Source organism: Ursus arctos, unplaced genomic scaffold, assembly GCF_023065955.2.
Source record: "Ursus arctos isolate Adak ecotype North America unplaced genomic scaffold, UrsArc2.0 scaffold_15, whole genome shotgun sequence".
Taxonomy (NCBI): Eukaryota; Metazoa; Chordata; class Mammalia; order Carnivora; family Ursidae; genus Ursus; species Ursus arctos.
Window position 1 is genome coordinate 5,226,739 of NW_026622819.1, and position 25,084 is coordinate 5,251,822.

Sequence of the window (25,084 nt, forward strand, 5' to 3'; positions counted from 1 at the left end):
TTATTGTAGTTATGTTTATATATATATAATCATATATAATATTATAATTGTATACCATAACTATATATGATATATAATACTATATAGCATACTGTATGTTCACATATAATTTACATATTATGAATAATAATATCTATGATATATAATATTATTTATATGCTATATTATATACAATTTATATATTCTATATGGTATATATCATATATGTCATTTCATTGTGGCTTTATATATACATATATGATCTGGCATCCTAACCGTTGTTAAGCATACAGATCAGGGACATAAATTCCACGCACAGTGTTGTGCACCCATCACAACCCTCTGCTTCGGAAACTTTTTATCGCCCTAGCCTGGGCCTGTTTTTGTCCGAGACAAAATTCACCATGATTGGGTACCCCAGGCCTCCTCCGAGCATTTTCGGGATAGAGTGACCAATGGGAAGCAGAAGAGGAGGTCCTCATCCTGGGAGAGCAGGAGAGCGCCCCAGACAGGTGGGCAACAGAGCTGTCTGGGGCAGTGCCGGGGCACAGGCTCCCTCGGACGTCAGCCCTTGCACCCTGCTCCTAGCCAGAGCAGGACCCTCCCGTCTGCAGCGCAGGGCCCTCGGGGGAAACAGTGCTTTTCCTTGGCTCTTTTTTCCGAAAAACAGGTCAGCTTTGTGACCTACAACAACCTTTTCTCTTCTCAGGTGCCGTCTCTCCCCCCAACAGCGGAACAGGTAAAACCAAAGGGCTTCCCCTCGCTGGTCTGGCAGCGGGGACGCAAGAGCGGGCGCTAGAGCCTCGGCCCCAGGTGCGGCCTCCGGGGAGCACCCGGGGTTCACCTGCCTGCGTGTTGTGGGCCTTTCCGAGTGACAGCAGGAGGCCCGAGGAAGCCGCCTTCCTCTGTAAGGCCGATTGTTTGCTTTTCATCCCAATGTGGGTAAATTATAACCTCCCCTTCCTCAGGGTGCTCCGTAAAGTTTCCGACAGAAACTGTAGGAGACCCTCTGCCTTTTCTTTCCTCAGTAAACAAAGCTGTTAAAAGTGCATTTCCCCCCTCTTGAAATGAACACTGAATCAGTTAAAATCTAAATTATTTAAAAAATAATTTAACCTTCTCTGGACTCTTTGAATTCATTTAGTTCATATAAAAATAAAAACAAGGCTTCAGTAAGTATTTGGACATAACTGCCGCTCAACTATGAGTACATTTGATACTAGTAAGAACAGAGCCTATGGATCTCTTGCCAGGAGTTTTTTCTTCCCAGAAATTGTCTACATTTAGAAATTTTATGTTATGTAATATATTATACATCATTAATATACTATTATATATTATATTAAATTTATTATTATTATTACTATATTATTACTAAATATTATTAATATGTTAATACTATTTGTTTAACTCAATCTTTAATTAAAGTCAATTTTGTAAAAAAAAAAAAAAAGCAAGAAAGATATTTCCTGCTCACAGAGAATGGATTTTCTGGGCTCCACACATCAGCTCAGGTAACCGGCTGGGGCAGATAACCGGCTGGGGCATAACTCCAGGGAGAAACTCACCAAGCGTGTCCATGAGTCTGCAAAGCTGATATTCACGAACTTTTATGGCTGGGGTGCCAAATCTGAAATCACTGGTCAAGTTAAGATAAACTTCAGATGTATAAACTCTAAAGAGAAGAAGATACACCTGAAAAGATCATGCTGTATTGTTTTGGCTTCTGTTGTTATTTAGTGTCTTCTCTCCAGTATCACTAAGATGGGCAGAGGGGCCAGGGGTGTAGAGAAGGGTGTCTTGGACTCAGGCATCTAGAGAAGATACTGATAAAATCAGGAGAAAAACAGGAGCAAAGAGGCACAAAGGCGCAAGGTGGTCCCACGCTGGAAAGGGAGAAGGTTGGCACACAGGGGGAGCTGTCATCCATAGAGGGGCCCCTGAGTGCTGTCAGTCTTCATCATGTTCCCCAGATATGACCACACCACCTCTTGGGAACAAAGGCCATCATACTGGGCCCTTCAGATCCTTCTCTGGCTGATTCATGGTCATGAGCTATCCTGTCCATCACCTGACGTAGGTGATGAGGAAACAGGGAAGGACAAAGGTGAACACACACCTGTCCAGGGCGATAGTAAGGCAAAGACACCAAAACCTGAAACAGAACTTTTTCCCAAAGAATACTGTATTTGGCATTAGAAAAAAAAATCAGTGAGTTTTTATCACTGAAGGAATCAATCAGTGTTGGTTTTCTTTAGCTCATGGTTTAGTATTATTTTTATCATCATGCGTGTTAGTCAAAATAAAAATAACACTCAACCACCAGTTAAAGATCACCATTCTGGTGTCGGTGTCCCAGGGGTCTGCAGGTTGTAACCTGGCATTAGAAGGACAGCCTGTGCCAGGCCGATCTTCACACTTCGTAAAGGGCAGTGCGTTTGATGCAATGTTACAACAGTTCCAACCGCCAGTGTGGCCAATCAGCTGGCCCGGGGAGAGTCTCTTTGCTTGTCTATCTTCAGCAGCGGTGGGGGACGTCGGCCATGCCACTCTCTTATATGGCTGCTCACACTGTGGATGGCATCCCAAGAGTGCACAGTGCCCCCTGTGTGTCCTCAGGAGCCTGCTGGAGGGGCTCGTCTGTGCTGTCACTCAACACCAGTGATGGTGTGAAAACTAGCCCCCGCATCAGGGCTCAGTGCAGGGAGATGGCTGAGGACTGTGGGGTCTGCGTGGATGCCATTGCCCGGGCCTCTGCAAGCCAACCTTGTGCCAACCGTGGCAGCGGATGGTGCAAGACAGCAGAGGTTGTGCAGTGTTGGAGGGACTAGAAGGGCTGCCAACCAGAGACAAGGAGCTGGGCTCCCAGGTTTTCCTAGAGGGAAAGTTCCACAAGGATGGTGTCGTTCTGTGATTGTCCATTGACCACATCCCACTGGCATGGCCTGGGCGCCTCACCTCAGTGGGGAACGAAAGTGTATTCCAAGGCTGAGATCCTCTAGGGCTTGTCTGGTTTTACGATGTTGTGTCTTTCATATGAAGTCATTTAGAGATATGTACCTAAATTTTCAAAACACCCAAATAAGCAACTTTGTGTCTTTACTGATCCCAGATCCCCTTAGCTAATGTGTGCATTATACCAAAATGGAATTTTTAGCCAGGCTGTAATAACCCAACATCTTTGTTAACAAAGACCTTCGAGATTGGCCAGAGACCTCTTTCACTTGGTACAAAAGAAGAAATATTTCCCCGCAGAAGTCAGATCGCAGTGAGTAGGCTTGACTGCTCTGAACATTTGGGTGTTGTTCTGTGTGTGGTGTGTGAGCGTGTGATGGGCAGGGCCTAGTCTGGGGGAGAGGGTGTCCCACGGGGGTTAATAATTGACACCAAGCTATTCCCACAAACCCGAACACTTCGTATTTTGGGGGACAGTGAGTAAGCTAACTCTCGCTCGAAGCCTTCAAGGAAGAAAGTGGGATAAAAATGAATAGGCCACAATACTTACTTTTCCCTGAAGCCTTTCCAGCTGTCAAAGAAAATCATCCAACAAAAGTTCCTTAAAGAAATATACAGCCAACATTTCATAACTGAAAGAGACAGATTGAATTGATTCAGTTTCTTCCGACACAGAATTCAGTAGGAATTGAATAGTGTTTGGATTTTAAGTCATGCGTTGGTTTCAAAGTGTAACAGACCCATTCCTCTGTTCACCTCATTCTGTTTCTCTGTCTCCAGTTGGGTGTGGCCAAGATAAGGTCACAGGCTCCTGGGAACAGGCCACCAGAAAGTTCTGGGAGGCTCGTTTCTGACAGACACTGGGCCGTGTTGTCTTGGTTTTCATTTAATTTCTGTGCCTAGACCTGGCCTTCCGACTAGGATGGTATGTTAAGGGGCACCCTGGACAGTTCAGTGGGTGCCAGACCCACAACACCCTGAGCAGCCCACTAGGGAGGAGGGGTGGTCGTCCCGTTGCCTGATTCCAAGGTGACCCAGCACTGACTCTCAGGCAGGCCACGTGCCCCAGCCTTCAGAACTCATGGACCACACTGGGTCTTTTCTGGAAGGAGCCAGGAGGCAAGGCATAGATGCTCAGTGTGCCCACTGCAGAGACCATAACGCACGGGTTTTGTCTCTACTGGATTTTGCATAGAGTTTGCCCTCCATCTCAGGAAGGGCCATCCTCTGTGTGATGCAGAGAGCAGCCCTCCTGACAAGCACAGCGAGGTAACCGTGGTGCTTCTGGAATGTGTCCAAGCAGCTGTGCAGCACGGCTCGGGGACGGACCTGTCGCACGGGCACTATGGCTGCTGCATTTCATGGGCAGATGAAGCCAACATGGCAGGTGCATAGCTGTGGTAACAGAGAGGAGCAGACCCTGTTGTCAGTGCCTGGGGCCACGGCCCTCCTCGCTTGCCTCTCGCCTCTGGGTGACAGGTAGACCCCACACTGGGCAAGGGGATTGAATAAGCGTGACCCATTGGGCTCAGTCTCGTCTTGAACCACATATTTCCATGTCAGAGCATGTTCCCCGGATCTCCCAGTCTCCGCAGCTTGGCAGTTATTTGGGGACACCCTGTCCAAGCTGCATGGATGTCCTAGGCTAGGTAACTTGTGAAGGTAAAGGATCACAAGGAAATCACCTATTACCCTCCTCTTGATACAATAACTGCAGTAACCACTGAGTAATAATAGCCAACATCGGCCGAGCATTCCCCCACGCTGAGCACTTCCCCAGGTTGGCCTCAATCCATCCTCATGGCATCCACGGGAGGGTCCCTATGAGTGTCATCGCTTTGAGATGAGGCTATGGGGGCGGGAGAGGGGGTAGCTTCCCCGAGTTCACAGCTCGAGAAGAGCAGATGAGGGGCCACCCGAAGTCAACCCTCTGCTTGTCCAGCTGCTCACCTTTTTCTCTCTTTGATCGAAGTATCTCGAATGCTGGGAAATCTACAGTAGACACACAAAGGGACCTTTGTTTCAGATTTTTGTCATACTTCTGCTCATCTTTATTTCTCCAGGCCATTTCCCTGTTGTCTGTCTCTCCCCGCCCCCCACAAGTTTCCCTTCATGGAAAGATTTAGGAATCCTGTGTGTAAGGGAGATGTTCCTTCAAAACTAGATATCTCCTCCTCAGAAACAAAACTCACCCCTCTGCCCTAAGTTACACTTCCCTTCCAAGCCCATGTCCCTTCTTGAAGGAATTTACAGCATGTTTGCCCTGTGTTCCAAGTATTCATTTCAGTGACTACCTCTGCTTACACGGAGAGGGCTGGATTACGTGTGGCTTTATCTCCAGTGGTAACGCAGGGCCTGGTACATGCTGTGCGCCCGCGAAGAAGCGCCGAATCGAACCAGACCACTAGCTTGCACATCGGCACGTCTCCCACTGTATTCGAAGCGTTCTACCATGAGGAGAAGTCCTGAATGATCTCTCATGACCTGGATTTTCATATAGTTGAGGTTTTACTGTATTGTAGCTCTCTGGCTCTGGAAAATACCCAAACTAAGGCAATTTTGAATACCTGTGAATCAAATTGAGTAACTAGGAATCAAAAGATACGTGGCTCTGCTCCTGGTTCAGGCAATGGGGACATCTCACTCTTGGGCATCTTTGGAAGATGCCACCAGGCCACTTGCTAGGTCAGGTAGGAGAACGCCCACGTAATGGCGTCATGGCGGGTCAACTCTGATATCAAGGGATTTCTCTTGAAGAGACTTCACACTCAAGAGTTCAGAGCAGGTCACTTGGTAGGGCTTGGGAAAGGCCGCGAAGGCAGAGGATATGAATGTGCAGGCAGCTGGCTTTCCCCACGTAACCGCATCTTGAGGGTATCTGTCTAACATGCACGCATGGGAAGTGCAGCTCTGGGGACTGCCTGCTGAGCCCAGGGCTGGGGTCCTTTTCTGGTTTCCCCAGGAGCACCGCAGCACTGCATCTGATACAATGCTGGGCACCGCCCACCTCCCACCTATTCTCTCCTGATCGAGACCCTGGGGCTGCAGGGCTACAGGTGAGTAGGAAGTGACACCTCGCAAATCCTCCACTGGATTCTTCTGGATGGCTTCCCTGGACAAACAATTTTGGGTTTCTAGGGCTCAGTTAAGCAAGTGCCTGAGTCTGTTAGGTCCGGGGACATTTCTTTAGTACTTCTGCCACTCGCCAAACTGCCAGATGAAACCTGGGAAGGCAGCAGCGCCGGGGACCCTGTGGGTGCCTCCTGCCCTGTGACTCGGTCTCTGCTCCCTCCCGCAGCCCCGAGAGAAGCCCTCTGCTCTGAGAGGCTCCTGGGCACCTGGCAGCCTGGTCCTTGTCGCAGGGTTGCACATCTCAGTGCCTCTGCCTTGGTCTCTGGGAGAAACTTACCACACGTCATCTTGCACCCTCTTCCCAGTGAATTGTGAGTTTGGTTAGTTTCCTCTTTCCTTTTTACTTTTCCCTCTTTTTAAAATGACAAGCAGGAGGCAGCAATTTAGAAGGCCCGTGAAAAATGTTGTTCAATCAAAGTTATTCAAAAGCAGAAACGTGTTTGAAATACACGTTTGTATTTGGTTTTACAGAAACGTTTGTACAAAAAGGAAGAAAATACACCGTTCCTGGAACCAGGCACAGACATTGATTAGAACTTGGCTGAAACCGGAGAATCGGAGTCAAGGAGGGACATGTGCCAAATACACAGCTACCTCCCTGGCCGTGCGAACGTACCTGCAGTATTTCCTGCCTGATTGAAATGCAGAGCAGCTCTGTGTGCTACTGTGGGCTGGCACCAGGAAGTCTGGGTTTGCGTCCCCTGGTTTCTATGCTGCCAAATGGAAGGGTCCTCCAATGGCTCCTGCCTCCCTGACCTGCAGGCCTTGTCCCAAGTTCATCTCTCAGAGCACGACCTCACTCTCTGAAGGGTCCTGCTCACTGTCCTTGCTAGTGTGTCTAATTCTAATCAGTTTGGTATTTAAAAAACTCATCTTGATCAACACTGCCTTTAGAGCATGCATTCTTTTTTTTTTTTAAGTAGGCTTCATGCTCCAACACAGGGCTTGAACTCATGACTCTGAGATCAAGACCTGAGCTGAGATCAAAAGTAGGATGCTTAATTGACTGAGCCACCCAGGCGCCCCTAGAGCAGTTGTTCTTAAAGTGTTTTTGGAGCATGACATATCTGAAAATTTTGTGAAGCCTAGGCGCCTTCTCCCCAGGACAAGTGCACAAACTTTCCAAGAACAGTGGTCACCTCCCTGATTGAGAGGAAGAGCCCTCATCTGCTGTGATCCCCATTCCGGGATGCCGCAGCAATGTCAAGATGCTTCTGGAAGTCAGTATGAGGTTGAATTCGTGAGTTAACCCCCAGGAGCACTCAGGCCTGGATCTTAGGTCTGGGCCCCAGGCTAAGCTTGCTCTTGCTCGGGGCAGTTTCATCTCAGGGTTTCCTGCTTTTCCTCCTACTGGCCCTTGTTAGGAACATGTCTTGTTCACTCTGCTTGTGAAGTCAGATTTGGGGGAGCAAACGTGGGGTATTCAATGCCCTCCTTACCCACAAGCGCTAGAATTTTTTATGCAAAGTGGTAACTCACCAATTCCTGGTGAATAGCGCTGCTTAGCACAGAGTGAGGTGTGAAACCCCTAAGAAAAGTGTTGGATTACTCATAACCGTTCCTTCGGAGAATGAATTCTCCCTCACCAGACATTTGTACAACTAAGGCTACTTAGAGACTCAAAAGAGGCAACATGACGAAGATCTACTTCTCTTCGACAACGAAGATGTCCTTGCTTCCCCAGAAGTGATGGGTGGGCATTTGTACTGTCAAATTACCATGATTAGGCGCCATGGTTTTGCTTGAGAATTATTAAAATGCCACAGTGAACCCGTCTCGGTGTAATACGATTTAGCAGACTGTGGGAAGGCTGCATCATGTGTTCCGTACCCTGCTTTAACCCTGTAGTGCGTGCCCATTCCTTTTGGACTGTGGTAAGTTAAAGACGAGCAGGTTCCTGGGGGGACGGTCAGCCTCTCGGAGCCCAGCGTGTGACATTTGTAGTTGGCTATTTGGATGAAGCCATTTTGCCGTGTTTGAGTTTTGTAGGTATTTTGACTCAGATCAGAAAGTGTCTCATTGAATCTTTAAACCGTAATGTGATGTGTGGCCCCAGAGTCATCTGCTCCCTGCAGAGCTAGATCATTAGCTTGATGGATGTGGGCAATGGCGTGGTGCTTGAGATGAGGGCTGGGATAGATGCTCTCTGGTAGATCGAATGCATAAAACCCAACGTAAATGTTCCACATTTGCTCATCTTAGCCGGTGTCATCTATCATTCCAGCCAATGGCTTAGGATTTGGAGAGCATTGGATGAACAACGTCTCATATGCTCAGATCTTGCCTGCAAAGTTACAATGGTCAGAATCATTCCTTTCCCCCTCAGCAGCAAGCACATGCTACCCTCTAAAATCTTTGCAGTAGTCGCCTTTGTCACAGCCTCTCCAGCACCCTAATTCTTCCTGGGACTGTTATGAAATTAAACAGCTTGCTAATCGCATAAAATCCCTGGTTGAAATGGAGTGTATCACACTGGATCATTTCTCTCCCAGAAAATGCTTAATTCCATCCAAATTCCCATTATTCTCAGAACAGTAAACACTTCCCAGAGCTCAGAGAGGTTGTGTGTTTTTAGAGATTTTGTGTTGGAAAGTGAAGAACATGAGCACGATTTTTAAAAATGTGGTCAATCTTGTGGTGTGCCTGAGACGGAGTTCTGAAGTTTGGGCGTAGAGCATCAGGAAAAAGCCAACCTCGTGTTCACTGTTGTTTCAAGCAAGAGGCACTTGGCTTATTCGTTTGCCCAGTATTCCTCCAGCATTTGCCACCTGCCACATGTGATGCTAAGTGTTACATTCAAATAAGACACAGACTGCTGTTGAAAACACATGGATATGAAGGAGCTGACAAGCTCAGGGACAATCATAATGCAAAGAAGAACACGGGAACGCCATGAGCGAGGCGAAGAATACAAGCGAGAGTCACAGCAGGGAGATCAGCTGGATGAAGGGATGAGGCATTCTCTCCGTAAGGGTCATTTTGGAGATGGACAGTGGGCACCAGGTCGGATTTTGATAGACAGACTTTGCAAAGAGATGTTGCAGCCAGAGAGAAAGTTCTAAGGCTGTTCCAAGGAAAGGCAGTGGGGGAACGTTCAGGAGGTGATGAATGGTCTGGTTGTGTTTCAGGTGAAGGTTTGCCCTGGGAGATGCTGGGAGAGAATCTAGAAGGATAAGCTGACAGCTCAGTGGTCATATGTCTGATTTGTTCAAGACAGCCCTCATTTGTACCTATTGTCCCAACACATTTATTAATCATCATTCCTTTTTCCCAGAAATGCTTCCCCTTTCTCCGAAATATCCTGATTCAGACAGACAATGAATTATATGGATGGGCTGGCATTCTTTGGCTACTATTGTTAATATGGCAATTTCCTGCCATCCTAAAAAGAACAATTTTCTTAATAACTCCTGATGAACTGTGACATGTATTTTTCTGGCCATTTCATGTTAATGGAGCAGAGTAGGAAATTTTATGTGATATGACTTGAAATTTTGAAAGTGGCCCAAGATGCAAAAATCTCTCCTGCAGAAATGTCTGAAATTCAGTAGTAGGAAGAACAATAATGATGAAAGCCAGCGTGTGCAGATAATCTGATTGCCTAGGCACGGTAGTGCTCACTGGTTTATTTAAATTACTTCGTCTTGATAACAGCCCAAGAAGTAGAGATTATTGTTATCTCTATCTTATAGATGGGGAAACTGAGGCTCACAGAGGTTGACTCATTTCCCAAAATGGTAGAGTTACTGAGCAATGGGACAGGATGTGAGTGCAGACAAGCTGACTCTGGAGCCAGGCTTTAGTATAGTAAGAAACATCAGACTACTTCTGGGAATGCAACTCTTCGAGAGCTTTGACCGTGATTATAATGAAAATGACAAAGCTTTTCAATTTAGAAACTACTTTACATATTTTCTTTTTGCTCCACACAGCAAACCTATGCTTTGTAGATATCTATCCCTGTAGAAACTCAGAGAAGTTAAATATCTTCAAAAAGGCTTACACGCCTGAGCAACTATTGTACCGAGTGCTGAGTTCAGATCATTGGTTTCCTACTCTGTCCCTGTACTGTCGTGCCTCAGTTATGTGTTCTTTGAGTGAATGAATTTAATGAATGCTTACAGGAGAGATGACCACCGGCTGCAGTGGAGCAGGGTCAAAAGTAGAATGTATTTTCAATGTGTGCCGTAAGGTAAGTTCTAGAGATGTTCTGGACACATAGCACCTATAGTTAACAGTATTGTATACTTTAAAACATGGTAAGAGGATAGATTTTATGCTAAATACTCTTACAAAAAAAAAAAGAACACAAGGAAACTTTTGGAAATGATGAATAATGTGGTTACTTGGTTGTGATGACCGTATCATGAATGAACGCACATCTCCATACTTTTCAAGATGTATACATTAAATGTGTACAATATCTTGGTACACGTGACACCTCAGTAAAGCTGAGGTAATACGATTTAGCGGACTGTGAGAAGATGATACCTCAGTAAAGCTAAAAACTTCAAAGTGGTTATGAATATTTGTACAAAAATAAGAAAAAGCTAAAGGTGTTAAGTCTGAGAAGTGAGGGGGAAGGGGCCAAGGAAAACAAGTGGGGATGGTTGGAGACCTTCTCACTTTTTTTTTAAAGATTTTTTATTTATGTATTGGACAGAGAGAGAGACAGCCAGCAGAGAGGGAACACAAGCAGGGGGAGTGGGAGAGGAAGAAGGAAGCTCCCAGCGGAGGAGCCTGATGTGGGGCTCGATCCCAGAACGCTGGGATCACGCCCTGAGCCGAAGGCAGACGCTTAACGACTGAACCACCCAGGCGCCCCAAGGAAACCTTCTCACTTAACACATTTTCCCAAGGCTGGCCAAGACTGGTGATATGGAAATCAATTCCATAGTAGGGTTTTAGTTTAGATAAATTGATGATTGGGAAGTGGACAAATTTCACTATTAGGAAGGAAAACCTGGTAGATCTCATGTCTAGATTTTACGGATTTGATAAATGGAATAAACAAAGCGTGACAGGGCTACATTTTACATCCTCGCATTCCTAAAATTTGGGGGATAAGTCAAGTTTTGGAGAAAATTCACGTGAGCTATTGTGCTTTCTTTTTCTTTTTAATTGTGCTTTCTATTTAAACTTTACACAATATTAAAATAAAAACAGTCATCATTATCTCTATAATGAACGCCATCACTGTGTCCATAGCACGTTTGCTTTGTGGATATTGAGTGCATCTCTAGGCTCCATCCATAGGTCTCTTTTCCTTTCTCGGGGCACCTTCACGATCATCTCACAATTGTATGCATTTCGTTTTTAAATCATCCCCTCTTCTGGAATTACAAAATGACACAATACTCCAGAGAGTTCAAACAGATTTTCTTTAAGGGAGTTTGATTTTAATATAACAAGAGAAATGAAACAAAACAAGAGAAATGAGCTCCTTGGAGGTAAGTCTCCTGGAAGGACAATGGAAACCCATTCAGTGCTGGTATTTGTGAAGGTCAGGTTACAGAGGATTTTAAAACATTTTTTTGGAATGTCTTTGCTTCAAATTCTAACTTAGGTTAAGTACCCAGAGCAATCTACACTTTCAATGCTATCCCAATCAAAATACCGAGGACATTTTTCAAAGAACTGGAACAAACAGCCCTTAAATTTGTGTGGAACCAGAAAAGGCCCCGAATCACCAAGGAACTGTTGAAAAGGAAAAACAAAGCTGGGGGCATCACAATGCCGGATTTTAAGTTGTACTACAAAGCTGTGATCACAAAGACAGCATGGTACTGGCACAAAAACAGACACATAGACCAATGGAACAGAATAGAGAACCCAGAAATGGACCCTTGGCTCTTTGAGCAAGTAATCTTTGATAAAGCAAGAAAAAACATCCAGTGGAAAAAAGACAGTCTCTTCAATAAATGGTGCTGGGAAAATTGGACAGCTACATGCAAAAGAATGAAACTTGACCACTCTCTCACACCATACACAAAGATATACTCCAAATGGATGAAAGACCTCGATGTGAGACAGGAATCCATCAAAATCCTAGAGGAGAACATAGGCAGCAACCTCTACGACATCGGCCACAGCAAACTTTTTCATGACACATCTCCAAAGGCAAGAGAAACAAAAGATAAAATGAACTTGTGGGACTTCATCAAAACAAAAAGCTTCTGCACAGCCAAGGAAACAGTCAAAAAAACTAAGAGGCAGCCCACAGAATGGGAGAATATATTTGCAAATGACACTACAGATAAAAGACTGGTATCCAAGATCTACAAAGAACTTCTCAAACTCAATACACAAGAAACAAATAAACAAATCATAAAATGGGCAAAAGATATGAACAGACACTTTTCCAGTGAAGACATACAAATGGCTAACAGACGCATGAAAAAATGTTCAAAATCATTAGCCATCAGGAAAATTCAAATCAAAACCACACTAAGATGCCACCTTACTCCAGTTAGAATGGCAAAAATTGACAAGGCAAGAAACAACAAATGTTGGAGAGGATGTGGAGAAAGGGGATCCCTCCTACATTGTTGGTGGGAATGCAGGTTGGTACAGCCACTCTGGAAAACAGTGTGGAGGTCCCTTAAAAAGTTAAAAATTGAGCTACCCTATGATCCAGCCATTGCACTACTGGGTATTTACCCCAAGGATACAGACGTAGGGAAGAGAAGGGCCATATGCACCCCGATGTTCATAGCAGCATTGTCCACAATAGCTAAATAGTGGAAGGAACCGAGATGCCCTTCAACAGATGACTGGATTAAGAAGATGTGGTCCATATATACAATGGAATATTACTCAGCTATCAAAAAGAACAATTTTTCAACATTTGCTGCAACATGGACGGCACTGGAGGAGATAATGCTAAGTGAAATAAGTCAAGCAGAGAAAGACAATTATCATATGATTTCTCTCATCTATGGAACATAAGAACTAGGAAGATCAGTAGGAGAAGAAAGGGATAAAGAAAGGGGGGGTAATCAGAAGGGGGAATGAAGCATGAGAGACTATAAACTCTGAGAAACAAACTGAGGGCTTCAGAGGGGAGGGGGTGGGTGAATGGGATAGGCTGGTGATGGGTAGTAAGGAGGGCACGTATTGCATGGTGCACTGGGTGTTATACGCAACTAATGAATCATGGAACTTTACATCAAAAACCAGGGATGTACTGTATGGTGACTAACATAATGTAATAGAAAATATTATTATAATAAAAAAATAATAATAATAAAAAAAGAAGGCAATCATACATCCAATCTGAATCCATATTTTTGGAACAAGATGCAATGATATGACCCATTGGGTCAACTTTTACAGAAGCATCTATAGAAATTCCAGTAGAGAAAATTCTGCTTCAGTGTCTCTTTCTGTTTCTGACTCAGGCTGGAGTCGTTATTTCCATGTTTGGGAAGTGGTTACCAGTCCATTTTGTACCTATTAATTTGACAAAAGTCCTAAAAGAGTAAGGACTAATTTTGATGAAAAGCTAGTGAACTTACTCCCCATACATGGCCACTGTCAGTAAATTCGTAAAGTCTGTGGAAGGAAACTGGGTAGTTTATCTAAAACCTGCCTCAGGGATTAATCCATGGAAAGACAAAAAAATGATCTTTTTTAAGAGGTAATCTTTGAAATGCTATTAAAATTGTATAAACAAAATATATATGAAAATGGTGCAGTAGAAAATAAAATATAGTATGTTAACTTGATAGAATATTAAACAATTATGAAAAAAAATTATGAAGTCCAAGTAGTAATACATATGAAAACATTTTATTTTATGATATTCCAGTGAAAAAAGATACAGAATTCTCTCTGCTGTATTCATAGTAATAGAAGTTAGTTCATTAGTGTCACTACTATAATATTTATGCTACAGATAATTATAATAACAGGAGAGTAAGAAGTGACTAAGGCATGCCCAAGATTAAGGAAAGCCCAAAACCCACCCAGGAATCAGACACAATTCCCAGAGGTCATACAAGGCAGAAACCCTCCAACCATGGGAATGCCCCTTAGCTTGCCCTCTGATGTTTCAGGATTTTGATTCATATTTTTTTCCTCTCATTTTTAAAGACGATTTGAGGAGAGAAATAAAACTGCTGATGGTAGATTGTAAGGGAAAAAAAAAGAATTTGACAAGTATATATTCAGAAACTCGATAGCGTTAAAAACAAGACAACAGGCCCCAAATGGAGTTATCTTTGTTTAGCCTCATGTCATCATACTGAGACTTAACTTAATTAGAATTTCTACTCTCCCAGAAAGGAAATCTTAAACCAGTCGATCAAGAATCACCTAATCACTATTTATGTAACCTTCTAATGGACCCTGTTATCCCCTAAAGGAAAGTGATCTTGCAAAAATTAACCTAGTTTTTGGGTTAGTATAACTTCCTTGTTTCTGCCTCCTTTTTCCTATAAAAGTTTTTCATTTTATACAGCTCCTTGGAGATCCTTTCTGTCTGCTGGATTGGTTGTTGCCCAATTTATGATTGTTGATAAAGTCAAGAAGATCTTCAAAATTTACTCCGTTGAATTTCATTTTTAACAATAGGATGAAGCACATTTTCTCAAATTTAGCAGACTGAAATGTCTGTGTTCTCACTCTGCATGATGAGACCCAGCCCATACAGAGGTCCTGGGGACAAATGCCGAGGCAGTCATACTGAGATACCAACATAAGTGCGCATTGCACTTGGCGCTCAAACACAGATTATCGGCAATTTAGTAAGTGGATATATTTATGTTTAAACAAATCAATTCAGTAGTTCTACAGCTTAAATCTATGGTTATTAAATCACCAGCACTATTTTTTCTTGGACATGAAAATCAATATTTGCTTAATTTTCTAGTAGATTCTTTATATAGACTGTGGAAAAAGAAGGTCAGCTAGGCATAGATTGTGTGTTTCTTCTCAGACACCCGTCACAGGAGCCACAAGAAGAGAAATAGGTTGAAAGAATAGAAATCACAGTTGAGAAAATGAGACACAGTCTCTTCATTAAAAGAGCTTGGAAAAACTGGATATCCAGTTGCAAAATAATTAAATTGGACCCTTATCATACACCATACACAAAAATCAACTCAAAATTACAGATTTAAAAAATTAAATATTTAAATAGAAGAGCTGGCACTGTGACATTCCTGGAAGAAAACATAGAGGAAAATCTTCATGACATTGGTCTCGGCAATGATTTCATGGATCTGACACCAAAAGCACAGGCGACAAAAGCAAATACAGAAAAATGGGATGACATCAAACTAAAAAGCTTCTGCACAGCAAAGGAAACTTCCACAGAGTGAGAAGGCAATCTACAGAATGAGCGAAAATATTTGCAAACCATATATCCGATAAGGGATTAATATCCAAAGTATACAAGCAAAACTATTACAACTCAATAGCAAAAAATAAATTAAAAATTAGGCAAAGGACTTGAATATGTGTTTTACCAAATTGATATAAATGTCTGAAAGGTATATAAAAGATGCTCAATGTCACTAATAATCAGGAAAATGCAAAGCCAAGCAGCAATCAGATGTCACCTCACACTGTTGAGATGGTTATTATTAAAAAGTTGGTAACTATGTAGAGAACTGGAACCCTTATACACTGTTGGTGAAATTGTAAAATGGTGTGGCCTCTATGAAAAATGGTAGGAGCCCCTAAGAAAATTTAAAATAGAATTACCCTACGATGCAGCAATCCCACTTCTAGGTATCTACCCAAAAGTTGAAATCGGGATCTTGAAAAGGTATCTGCACTCCCATGTTCATTGCAGCATTATATACAATAGCCAGGCTATGGAAACAACCTAAATATCCATTGGATGAATGGATGAAGCAAATGTGATACATACATACATGGGAATGTTATAAGAAAGACATTCTGATTTATGGGACAAGGTGGATGAACCTTGAGGACATCATGCTACGTGCAGTAAGTCAGTCGCAGGACAAATACTGCATCATTCCACTTCGATGAAGTCTCTGAGGTAGTAAGATTCATAGAAACAGAGTAGAATAGTGGTTGCCAGGGGCTGGGGGAGGGGAAATGGGGAGTTGTTCTTCAATAAATAAATAAATAAATAAATAAATAAATAAATAAAGCTTCCATTTTGCCAGGTAAATATGTTCTAGAGATCTGGTGTATAACACTGAACCTTTAGTTAACAACACTGTATTGTGAACTTAGAAATTTTTTAAGAGGGTAGATATCATGTTACGTGTTCTTACAATAATAATAATAATAATAGTAATAATAGACTAGAAGATGACTCGATGGGGTCAGATTTAGGAGGGAATCCCTGTTTTGAGGAGTACTCCTCCCACTTCTCAAGCCCAGCAAGAAGGCCAAGCTACTGGGCCTTTTCCCAGTCAACAGCACTAGCTGACGCAGTGGACTGTCCCAAGGAATAAAGAGGAGCTCACAGGGAAAATAACGAGACAAATGTCAAACAAGCAACCATGGGAACAACATCTAATAGGTAAAATAAAAACTAATTTGACATGAAGAACACATATTTAAAAGAAGCATAATAACTATCGTTGGAGGGATGAAGGGGAACATTGGCAACCTTCAGTTATCTGCAGCTAACCTTTAGGTAATACCGCTGTGTTAGTCGAAGGTAGCTGAGATAGGACATCTGGAGGGGAATGAGTGCACCTGAGGGTTCTTTTCTGGTGTGAGAAGGTGCAGACTTTGATGATCTTTAGACATTTGTACGGAGGAAATAACTAAGTATGGATTCATTTATTTAAGGTCAGGGAATGGGATTGGGATGGGGTTGAAAAGGGAACAATTTATACTAAAAGTAAGCCAGTGTTCTCTCCACTGATGCTAATGTTCAGGGATCAGGGCATAGGATCAACTCAATTCTTGCTCCTCAGGGCCACCCTTCAAAAGAAAAAGAAGGGGAAGGGGAAGGAGAGAGGAGAAAGCACTCCTTCCCTCAAATACATAACTGTCGCTCTGCTTTACTGCCACGCTGGGTTCAACCCTCACAATCTAAAATAGGAGGAATGCCATCTCCCTGATTTGTCCTCCCTGCGCATTGATGGATAAAGTCCCAATGCTAAGAACTAACATTTGTACAGTGCACCTTATTTTTAAAAGTCTCATAGATTATGTCATTGGATCCATGCTATAATTTTGCAAGGCAGGCAAGCAAGCTGGCATTAGTGGTAGGTTCATTTGATAGAGGCTGTTGGTTTTCCGGGGGGGGGGGTAGGGACTGACCCAAACCCACACAGCTGGCTTGAAGATGCACCCACCTGCTTTTCTTCTCCCACGTTGCCTCCTTGTATCCTGGCAGGCTGGGGCAACTAGCAGATTCAGTCGTTGTCCTTTGACTTGTCCAAGATCTCAGACTTCAGTTCTTTGCTGCAGTTGAACCAATTCTCATTTTTATACTACTCTCCTCCTCGTTCACCTCTTACACATTTATTTGCAAAATATTTACCTGTGGGTAGTATTTTTGAGGTGTCTGAGTTGTATTCAAATGGGAATGGCTCAAGAAATAACTTCCAGGGTGACAATTTGCAAGTCAGTGAATCCCCTGGGACTCTGTTTTTCATCTGCCTCATCTTCATCTTTTTCACTCCGTGAAAAAGCTTTTAGTTCTTTCATTCCACAAATCTAGGAATGTAGTTTTAAAGACGCACCAAAATCAGCCTCTTTCTTGATTTTCTAGCCTGCGAACTTTTTCAGAGTTCTCCAGTCTCCCTCCATTGCTTCTGTATCGTTACCATTTAATGTAAAAACAGTATGTTCCAGTAAAAACAAAAAACCCAATACCTTGAAAAGAATCCTCAAATCATATTGCAATTTTCTCTTACTCAAACAATTCCTCTTGCACCTGCCTTCTGTGCCTGGGGACCGGCAGACACGACTACACGAAGGGCAGGAAGGCACTTTGTGACAGTTTGGAGGTGACGCTTTCTCCCTTGCTCTTGCGCTCAAGGAGCTGGGACGTGGGCCCATGGGCACAGGTCCCCCGCTTGGCCTCACTGCTGACTCTATGGACAGTTGTAGCACCTGCTGGTTTAGGACGCAGGCCATTTCTTTTTCCCAGTTTCACTGAAGATTCTGCTTGACACAGAACGAAACAAGGTTAGAGCCAATCTCCACCTCTCCCTCCGTCACCGTGTCTGTTTATTGGGTGATCTGCAGCGCAATGGAATATTCGTCTGGGAACCTGTGAGCTATGCTGTAAAGGCAAGCTAGTATTTCTGAAGGAAACGAAAACCATAATGGCAATCCGTAATAAATAAACTGTAATTTATGCAAACCCAGAAGCACTCATGTCAGATTGGCATGCGTTTTCCTCTCCCTCCTAGAGGATATCATATCTGTCTGTTACAACATGATTTAGCATTTAGCAAGGAATTCTGTCCCACCAAAGAAAACGTAGGAAGTTCAGTAAAAGTCAAGCTCTTATAAGAAGCACAGACTTCCAGTGGACGAGGACTTTAGATGATGCCAGTAGGGGCTTGAATCCTGGTTGTGCCACTTATTGGCCGTGTGGCCTTGGGCAAGTCAATGACTGTTTCTTTTCTTGGATTTGCTCATCTAAAAAATGAAGATCATCACAGGACCTACTTCATGGAGACTTAAAGTGAAGCGAGTGAGTATACATAAGCACTTAGAAGTACCCTCGGCATACAACAAGCACGGGGTTCCTATGACGTGATTCTGTGTCATTACTATTTTTATGATTATTCACCAAGAGACATCAGTCTATGTTTGGGCACAGACGGGTGAACAATGGAATCAGTTCTATGAAACAGGCTACATTCCCATTTAGATGCATGTATCAGTTTGTTCATTTTTATTGCTGTGTACGATCCCATTGTAGGAATGAGCCACAATTTGCTTGTCCTTTCATCAGTTGCAAGATACTTGAGTTCTTTGCATTTTTGGCAATTACGAATCAGAAACCCCACATTTCAGGGTTTATACAATAGACTAACCAAGACTGTTCATAAGTTTCCCTATGAAAAAAATCAGTAGGAACTATTGAACTTGACCTTGATGTAAGCATTCCCTTGGTCTACGTTTTCCATCCTGGTCACCCCTCCATGAACTTTACACTCATCTCACTAACCAATATTTAAAGCGATCCAATTGATTGTCTGTAGAAGTTTCTTTTTTGTTCACCTAAATGGAAATAAGGACAAAAAGGAAAGAGGTGGCTTAGACCGCAGCAGTATAGATAATTTCTCAAGTTTCCAGCTCATAATGAATGTTTACTGCTATGATTTCTCTTCTCTTGCTTCATTTTCTCACTTTGCTGAAATTCAGTACCTTGTGTGGGTTATAAAGTGCCTTTCCCATTTTCATTTGTAATGTAGATTTTTAAATTCTTTAATATTCTCCAGTTTTATATAACCGTGCTGTTTTGTGAATATTTTAGTAAGCGGTTCCTTTTCAAACTTAGTTTATAAAGATATGCATTTGCTTTCTCATTAACATTAATAGACTTTTGGTGGCAAAAACCATCCATTATACATAGCATTGCCAGTTTCTATGCATAGACTGAGAGATTTTAGCCTTATTAAAAAGTTCAGTGTAAAATGTTAGGTCTTTTTCCTTACTTTTTATCCATGATTATTCAACTAGACCTTAACAGGTCATTCTATTTCTGTGCTTGGGCCTCCAGTGTGTCTGTGGGATTGTAAGACACGTACTGAATGACTATGTGGGAGTTCTGATCACCAGAGGTGAGGCTGTTGGGTGTGTGGGGTGTGGAGATCTTTAAAGTGGCCTCTGTCTGTCTTCACAAACACACTTCCTTGGGCTTCCTTTCACATTTGCTGAGATTTTCAAGAATCCAACATCATTTTGAGGCGTCCTTGTATCCCCTTCATAGGTAATATTGGGCATATGCACCCTTCCAGCTTCTAGGGAACGAATGCAGTTCGAGCCAATTCGAAGAGTAAGTTCAGAGGAAGACTTTCAGCTTCTGCTAGTGTGGACCAGTCAGCTGCCCAAGAGCCCGGAGCATCTCCGGCTCGTTCATCTGCTAAGGATGGCAGCTTCCCTACGGAGTCCTCAGGAGCAGACAGAGGACGGGGCAGCCCTCCAAAGGATGTCCCTCTCTTGAGTGCTTTCACCTCCCCCCCCCCCCACCCCACCAAGGGGACTGTGCTGTAGGAATGGTATTCTCCATAGAGCTGGCGCCCAGGGTACAGTATTATTGAATTGAATTGACTTAAGCTCCTTGCTAAAAGGACCAGCATGACTGTTTTGGAATGGTTTTAATTCACTTCCTCTCCTCGGTTTACTGAGGAACTTTTGTTGTTCTCACTGCAGATTCTCCAACAATGGTTTCAAAACACAGGGCACCCTAATGAGATCTTACAATCCTTATACCTTTCCTATATTGTACCACAGAGGGGTGCTTCCCTCCAGGCTCTCAACCTGTGTCTTTAGGGTCTGCCGCTCTCAGCCTTTCCACGGAAACGAGCCTTTTCACACCCGAGGTTTCCTGCCTTCACACTGTCCCCAGCCAGACGAATGAAGGCCCTTTTCGGGTTCTTTGTGCATTGCCACTCAGATGTGAGAACGCGTATCCTCTTGAACGTATGAATTAAAAGAAAACTTTCAAGTACTTTTTAAATTAAATCAATGATTGAGACATAGTTTATACACAGTAAACGTCACCCTTTTTAATGTATGATTCTGTCCACCAGCTTTTACAGTCATGTAGCCATCGACACAATTAAAATACCAGACAGTCCCATGACCCTGAAAAGCAGTTTGATGCCAGTTTGTAGCCAAGCCCTCCACCCAGCCTCACCCCTGACAATCACAGATTGGCTTTCTCTCCTAGTTTTTCATCATAAATCATATAAACTGAGTTATACAGCATTCGTCTTTTGAATCTTCTTTTCTTTTCTTTTAGCTTTTTTCATTGTTTTTGTTATGCACCACATTAGTACATGCTCTATGCTACATAACACACTGCATAACTTTCTAGCAGGAGCAGATGAGCATAACCCAGTGATTTTACATCAGTCAGTAAAATGTTTCCTTGATCGATGTTCTCCAAATGCTTTGACACCTAGTGATGATTAACTCCAGAGACACTCCTATCTCTTTCCATCAAACCCCACGATATGAATCACGGACAACCCTTTTTTCCTTGTCCCCCATTAGTGAACCTAGGATGCGCAGAGTGGCCACTCCGGGGATAAGCAAGCACAGGGCCAACCCCGGGCAGAATCTCCAACCACGGGCACCTCGGTTGCCAAGAATCTTCTTTCTCTCATTTAACATCATCATGCATTGGAGATTCACCTATGAGGTTGCATGTATCAGTGATTGATTTTTTTAGTTATTGAGAGCTATTCCAAGTTGTGATTGTACTGGATTGCTAATCTATTTACTGGCTAAAGGTCATTTGGGTCATTTTCAGTTTTGGTGATTATGAATGAAGCCACTGTAAACATTCACTTGTTGTGGACCTCAGTGTTTATTTCGTTTGGATGAATGCCTAGATGTGCAATCATTGGGTCACATTGTAAATGCATGTTCTGCTTTATAAGAAATTGCCAAACTGTTTTCCAAAGTGGTTGCAACTTTTGCATGGTCACTGGCTGTGTATAAGCATTCCAGTTGCTCCATATTCCTGCTTGGTATTTCCAATTAACAATTCGTTGGTGTTGTTTAAGACTTAATTCTAATAAGCATGTAGTGTTATCTCACTGTGGCTTTCATTTGCTTTTTTTCTACTGACTAATGATGATGAAACATCTTTTCATGTGCTTATTTTCCATCCATACATCTTCTTGGTTAAGTGTCTGTATAAACCCTTCTCCCATTTTTAATAAGGTTGTTCATTGATATTGAGTTTTGAGAGCTCTTTATATCTTTTATACACAAGTTCATTATCAAATATGCTCTTTGTAAGTATTTTCTTCTGGTCAGCAGCTCACTTTTTAAATTTTATTAATGGAGTCCTCCAATGCAAAGGGGATTTTACTTCTTTTTCAAAATTATCTTATTTTATTTAAACTTAATTAATTAATATATAGGGTATCATTAGTTTCAGAGGTAGAGTTCAGTTATTCATCAATTGCATACAACACCCAGTGTTCATTACACATGTGCCCTTCGTAATGCCCATCACCCAGTTTCCCCATCCCCCACCCACCTCCCCTCCAGCAACCCTCAGTTTGTTTCCTACAGTTAAGAGTCTCTTAGGGTTTGTCTCTCTCTCTCTCTCTGGTTTTATCTTATTTTTCTTCTGATGTTGTTCAATTTATTGATTTTTTTTCTTTTATGGCTCATGGTTTTGGTGCTTAAGAATCCTTTGCCTAGGGGCGCCTGGGTGACTCAGTCGGTTAAGCATCTGCCTTCAGCTTGGGTCATGATCCCAGGGTCCTGGGAAAGAGCCCCATGTTGGAGAGGGAGCTTGCAGCCCACTTCTCCCTCTCCCTCTGCTACTCCCCCTACTTGTGCTAGCGTGCTCTCTCTCTCTCTGTCAAATAAATTAAAAAAAAAAAAAGAAAGAAAGAAAGAAAGAAACCTTTGCCTAATCAAGGTCACAAGTATTTTTCCTGTGTTTTCTAGTAGAAATGTGATCGTTTTAGATTTAGGTTGTGAGTTAGTGGTTGTAAATGGTGCAAGATATGGGGCAGCTTTATTTATTTATTTATTTATTTATTTATTTATTTATTTATTTGTACACAAATGTCCAATGGTTCCAACACTATTTGTTGAGATTAGTCTTTCCCTCATTAAGTTACCTTTGCAATTTTGTTGGAAATAATTTGATCATTTACATGTGAGCCTATCTGTGTGCTCCCTATTCTGTTCAATTGATCTATGTGTCTATCCTTTTCATCCATACCAATTATCCTGATTACTAGAGCTTTATAAAAAGTCTTGAATTCAGGTCATGCTGAGTCCTTTAACTTGGTTCTTTTTTTAAAAAATTGTTTCGATTATTCTAGTTTCTTTGCCTTTTCATGTAAATTTTACAATCAACTTATTAGTTCAACAAAAATTTCTGCTGGGATTTTGATTGGGATTTCATTGCATCTATAGATCAATTTTGGGGAAAATTATCAATATTGAACCTTCTAATTAATGAATACTATGTAACTCTCTACTTATTCATTTTCTCCCCATATTTTTCCTCAGTGTTTTGTGGTTTTCAGCATAGAAATTTTGCATATCTTCCGTTATATTTAAAATTAAGTATTTCATTTCTTTGCTGCTCTGATAAAAAATAGGCATTTAGGATAATTGACTTACTTCATCATTTTCTGTTATCACAATTGTTTCTTGAATTTTTTTCTTTTGCTTTTTCTACTTTACTTTTCTGTTTATTTCCCTCCCTCCTTCCCTCTCTTTCTCACACCTTCATTAGAATCATGTGTGCATACTATTTCATAAGGTTTTTCATATAACATTTATTTTTAATGCCCACATCCTTTGAAAACTTGCAACTGTTTACTTACGCAGAACAATTAAGTTTTTTTTTTAATGTTTTTGTATTACATTATGTTAGTCACCATACAGTACATCCCTGGTTTCTGATGTAAGGTACGATGATTCATTAGTTGCATATAACACCCAGGCAATATGTGCCCTCCTTACTACCCATCACCCATTCCCCCATTCCCCCACCGCCCTCCCCTCTGAAGCCCTCAGTTTGTTTCTCAGAGTCCATAGTCTCTCATGCTTCATTCCTCCTTCTGATTACCCCTCTTTCTTTATCCCTTTTTTCCCCTACTGATCTTCCTAGTTCTTATGTTCCACAGATGAAAGAAATCATATGGTAATTGTCTTTCTCTGCTTGACTTGTTTCACTTAGCATTATCTCCTCCAGTGCCTTCCATGTTGCAGCAAATGTTGAGAACTCGTTCTTTCTGATAGCTGAGTAATATTCCATTGTATATATAGACCACAGCTTCTTAATCCAGTCATCTGTTGAAGGGCATCTTGGTTCCTTCCACAATTTAGCTATTGTGGATAATGCTGCTATGAACATTGGGGTGCATATGGCCCTTCTCTTCACTACGTCTGTATCCTTGGGGTAAATACCCAGTAGTGCAATGGCTGGATCATAGGGTAGCTCAATTTTTAACTTTTTAAGGGACCTCCACACTGTTTTCCAGAGTGGCTATACCAACTTGCATTCCCACCAACAATGTAGGAGGGATCCCCTTTCTCCACATCCTCTCCAACATTTGTTGTTTCTTGCCTTGTCGATTTTTGCCATTCTAACTGGCGTAAGGTGGTATCTTAGTGTGGTTTTGATTTGAATTTCCCTGATGGCTAATGATTTTGAACGTTTTTTCATGTGTCTGTTAGCCATTTGTATCTCCTCATTGGAAAAGTGTCTGTTCATATCTTCTGCCCATTTTATGATTTGTTTGTTTGTTTCTCACGTATTGAGTTTGAGAAGTTCTTTGTAGATCTTGGATACCAGTCTTTTATCTGTAGCATCATTTGCAAATATATTCCCCCATTCCGTGGGCTGCCTCTTAGTTTTTTTGGCTGTTTCCTTGGCTGTGCAGAAGATTTTATCTTGATGAAGTCCCACAAGTTCATTTTATCTTTTGTTTCTCTTGCCTTTGGAGATGTGTCATGAAAAAGGTTGCTTTGGCCAATGTTGTAGCGGTTGTTGCCTATGTTGTCCTCCAGGATTTTGATGGATTCCTGTCTCACATCGAGGTCTTTCATCCATTTGGAGTTTATTTTTGTGTATGGTGTGAGATAGTGGTCAAGTTTCATTCTTTTGCATGTAGCTGTCCAATTTTCCCAGCACCATTTATTGAAGAGACTGTCTTTTTTCCACTGGATGTTTTTTCCTGCTTTATCAAAGATTAGTTGCCCAAAGAGCCAAGGGTCCATTTCTGGGTTCTCTATTCTGTTCCATTGGTCTATGTGTCTGTTTTTGTGCCAGTACCATGCTGTCTTTGTGATCACAGCTTTGTATTACAACTTAAAATCCGGCATTGTGATGCCCCCAGCTTTGTTTTTCCTT